This window comes from Lolium rigidum, chromosome 4 (assembly GCF_022539505.1).
Source record: "Lolium rigidum isolate FL_2022 chromosome 4, APGP_CSIRO_Lrig_0.1, whole genome shotgun sequence".
NCBI lineage: Eukaryota > Viridiplantae > Streptophyta > Magnoliopsida > Poales > Poaceae > Lolium > Lolium rigidum.
In genome coordinates this window covers 167,556,941-167,561,875 of record NC_061511.1, presented here as the reverse complement: position 1 = coordinate 167,561,875, position 4,935 = coordinate 167,556,941, and positions in this window count along the sequence as shown.

Here is a 4,935-nt window from a genome sequence, read left to right as displayed (position 1 = left end):
CCGGTCCAGAGTTTCGGGTTAAGAACCCTGTTCTTAGCGCAAAATTTATCTTAAAAATTTAGCGCGAAACCGGCACTGCCAGCCCCCGAGTTTCGGGTTAAGAACTTTGTTCTTAGCGCAAAACTTATCTTAAAAATTTAGCGCAAAACCGGCACTGCCAGTCCCCGAGTTTCGGGTTAAGAACCTTGTTCTTAGCGCAAAATTTATCTTAAAAATTTGGTGCGAAACCGGCACTGCCAGTCCCCGAGTTTCGGGTTAAGAACCTTGTTCTTAGCGCAAAACTTATCTTAAAAATTTAGCGCGAAACCGGCATTGCCGATCCCGAGTTTCGGGTTAAGAACCTTGTTCTTAGCGCAAAACTTATCTTAAAAATTTAGCGCAAAACCGGCACTGCCAGTCCCCGAGTTTCGGGTTAAGAACCCTGTTCTTAGCGCAAAATTTATCTTAAAAATTTAGCGCGAAACCGGCACTGCCAGCCCCCGAGTTTCGGGTTAAGAACCTTGTTCTTAGCGCAAAACTTATCTTAAAAATTTAGCGCGAAACCGGCACTGCCAGTCCCCGAGTTTCGGGTTAAGAACTTTGTTCTTAGCGCAAAATTTTACTAACCTCTTTTCTTGAACAGCTCACGGCTGACGCTCGGAAGGCTCTCTTCGAGGAGCTTCTATGGGAGCATCGGGAGCTCGCTGAGGCACATGACAAGTGCCAAGGTAAATTTTTGTTTTGCCGGCATCGTCTTTACCGGAAACCTTTTTCCTTTCTAACATTCTTAATTTCTGCTTGACAGCGATCCCGGAAGCTTCCATTGATGCTCTGAAGGAGCAGCTGGCCACCGCCCATCGTAGGATTCTCTCCTTTTTCCTTTAAACTGGATTTCTTTCCCATTTTTACTAGTATAACCTTGTTAACACTTTCTTTTCCGGTTACAGGGGAGAAGGACCAGCTTATCCGGCAGCACAAGGAGGAGCTGGACGCCCTCAAGACCAGCCACCGGGAGCTCAAGGCCCAGCTCATCCAACTGGGGCTTGATCATGCCAAGGCCTTCGAAGTCGCTGCGGTCGACGCCGCGGCCAAGATGGAGGAGGCATCGGAGGACGCCAGCAACGCCAACGTGGTGCTGCTGGCTGAGCTGGAGGAGGCTGCCAAGTCCCGGAAGGCTGCCGAGGAGAAGGCCGCGCGGCTGGAGGAGGAGCATAAGGAATGCGATCAGCTAATCCTGCAGACCGACGCCCTCGCCCATCGTAAGTTCTTTTATTTTACACTTTGACTACTGTATATAAGCCTTTTTTCCTCCGATCTCATTTTCTTCCCGTTATCTTTCCTTCCGGTCTTTTTTCTTTCCGGTCTCTTTTCCTTGACCTTTTTCTTTCTTTACACAGGCCTCTTTCCGGACTCCCAGGGGTACGCTGTCAAGAAGGTGGACGTGCGCCGCAAGAACCAAGGCCGAGCGGATCTTACCGTGCCATGGACGCCCAACGACCATCTGGTCGCGCTTAACGCGCGGGTGTCCCACATGCGCGCCATAGAGCGCAACTTATCGGACATCCCTGATGTGGCTACCCAGCTCTTCAGGACCTTATGGCCTGGCGAAGAGGTGCCGGACACCTTCTCCCTCATCAGCGATCGTCTTAAGGGTGGTGGCAGGAGGATCCGCGAGTGGCAGTGCTCCGCTGCTCGTGCTGGCGCGGACTCCGCCCTCCGCGTTGCCTGCTCCTGGTACCCAGAGCTCGATCTGGACGCTCTCACCGGCGTGCATGAAGATGCAGAAACCGATTCGGACCCGATCCTCTCCGCTAAGCGGCAGGATCGCGCGTACCGCATTGCGGAGTATGCCGATATGCGCACCTTCATCCCTCCCCCTCCTGGCGTCAAGGACTATCTCGACGAGGAGGAGGATGAAGCCGAAGAGGAGCTCTTGGACGACGCTGATGCCGGCGATGCTCCTCCTGAAGCCCCCGCTGCCTGATTACCTTCATCACATGTTTGCCTGTGACTTAACTGTTGGCCCTGCTTGCCTTAAAAACAATGTCTGTTAAATTCTGCCCCGGAATGCCGGGGTCTATGATGTAAAACTTTAAACTTGCTTTTGGTTGTGGTACAACATTTTCTGCCGGTAAGTTATACCGGTAGTTAATTATCTTAAGTTTGCTTTAGCACATTCGCTTTTGGTTCTGCTTTTATCCTGCACTGCAAAGATTTCCCAATTGTTTCCGCATCCAATTTGATGCATACTTGGTTCTTTTGCCTTGGCTCTGCCTGCCTTCTCTGGGCGTTCTTTGGCGTATAAGCACAAGGTTCCTTCACCAAACAAACATCTTCTTGAACTTAGAAATAACTTTGAAATTTTGCACAAAACCGGTATAACCGGGGTTAGTTAAATTTTCCGGATTGATCTTTCCTGCTCTCTCTCTCCGCAGTTCATGTGCTTATCTCCTACCGGTTTATCTTGCTTGCCATGAAGCCGGTTTTCGGACAGCAGCAGAGTCGAAGACTCCGATAGGATTTAGCACACTACTAAACCGGGAAGAAAAAACGTTCAATAAGCAACCGGTGAACTGAAAAAATAGACAAGTTGCATGCAATCTTATTGGGATAGTCCCCGAGATTCATTCAGTGTTCCGGCATCTTTTATTCATAGCATATAAGGTACAAAAAGGAACTTCTTACACCACCACTTCAAGAGTAGAAAGGACGCAACAGAGCTATGTTCCATGGACGCTTGGTCTCTTCTCCGGACTTGTCCGCCTTTCCTTCTTTCCACTCCTGTGCATCAATTAGATAGTATGCGTCATTGTGAAGCACCTTGCTTACGATGAAGGGACCTTCCCAGGGTGGCAAGAGTTTATGCCGGCCTTCAGTGCGCTGCACTAGGCGAAGCACAAGATCTCCTTCCCGGAAAACTCTTGGATTAACTTTCCGGTCATGATAGCGTCTGAGGTTTTGCTGGTAAATGGTTGTTCTTGCCAAAGCCAGCTCTCTTGCTTCTTCTAGCAAGTCCACATCATTTTCTCTGGCCTCTTTGACCTCTTGCTCACTATAGAGCTGTACCCTTGGTGAATCATGGATGATGTCGGTTGGTATGACCGCTTCCGCTCCATAAACCATGAAGAACGGAGTGTATCCGGTAGACCGGTTTGGAGTTGTTCTTATACTCCATAGCAACGATGGTATCTCATCAAGCCAACAACCCGGTGATTTTTCCACTTGCGTCAATGAGTCTAGGTTTGATACGGAAAGTACCAAAGCATTCATTCTTTCCACTTGGCCGTTGCCTTGTGGGTGTGCCACCGAGCACAAATCCAACCGGATGTTCTTATCCTCACAGAACCTTTTGAACTCACCTTGAGCAAAGTTGGTTCCATTGTCAGTAATAATGATGTGCGGGTATCCATACCGCAAGATGACATCTTTTAAGAATTTCACAGCCGTATGCCCATCACACTTTGCGATAGGCTTTACCTCTAGCCACTTGGTGAACTTATCCACCATGACCAAGATGTGAGTCATGCTGCTCCTTGCAGTTTTGAATGGGCCAACCATGTCAAGGCACCAAACAGCAAATGGCCATGTTAGCGGTATTGTCTTTAAGCCGGACGCTGGGGTATGATTTTGCTTGGCGTACCTCTGGCACCCGTTGCATTTTCTTACCAAGTACTCAGCGTTTTCCAAAGCAGTGGGCCAGTAAAACCCATGCCGGAATACTTTTGCTACTAGCGCCCTTGATGAGGCATGATGCCCACACTCTCCTTGGTGGATTTCCTCAAGCATTTCTTTCCCTTCCTCTAGTTCCACACATCTTTGAAGGACACCGGTAACGCTTCCCTTGTACACTTCACCATTAATGAACGTATAGGCCTTGGACCTTCTTTGGATTCTCCTTGATTCGTTTTCGTCAGCCGGCAAGGTGCCGTTGACCAGGAATTCCTTAATAGGTTTAACCCAGGACGGAGTCTCCCGAACTAGGAATACCGGTACATCTATGTCCATGTTATCTACCAGCATTGTTTCTTCCGGTACGGACGCGACAGCGTTCGATCTTACCGGAACAGTCCCCGAGTTTACCGGAATAGTCCCCGGGTTTCCTTCGTCAATGTCCATTGGCACAATGTGTGACTCCGGTACAAAAATTGATTCCGACTCTGGACTTGGCTTGATTGATGGTACTCTCAGGTGTGCCAGAGCTATTCCGGGAGGAATTTCTTGTCGAGATGAGCCTATCTTGGACAAGGCATCCGCAGCTTCATTTTCTGCACGCGGCACATGGTGAAATTCACAGCCTTCGAAGAAGCCGGCAATCTTTTGCACGTGAAACCGGTACGAGGCCATGTTGGCATCTTTTGCGTCCCAATCCCGGAACAACTGCTGCACCACAAGGTCTGAATCTCCATAGCAAATGATCCGGTGTGCACCGATTTCTTTTGCGACCTTAAGCCCATGGATCAAGGCCTCATATTCAGCGACATTGTTTGATGCCCTGAAATGCACTTGCAGAACATACCGGAGATGATCTCCCCTTGGTGAGGTTAGCACCACACCGGCACCTAGGCCCTCCTTGAGTTTGGATCCATCAAAGTGCATCTTCCAGTATTCCAGTCTCTGATCCGGGGGCTTGTACTGCATCTCCGCCCAATCAACCAAAAAATCAGCTAAAGCTTGCGATTTGATGGCGTCTCTTCTTTCGTACACCGGAACAGACGGTGATATCTGTATTGCCCATTTGGCAATCCTGCCACTGGCGTCTTTGTTGCTCATGATGTCGGAGATGGGTGCCTCACTCACCACCTTCATAGGATGTTCCTCAAAGTAATGCTTGAGTTTGGTGGCGGCCATGTACACGCCATAAGTCATTTTCTGGAAGTGAGGGTAGTTCTGTTTTGAGAGGGAGAGCACCTCGCTCAGGTAGTATACCGGCCTCTGGACGGTTTTCCTTCCTCGTCT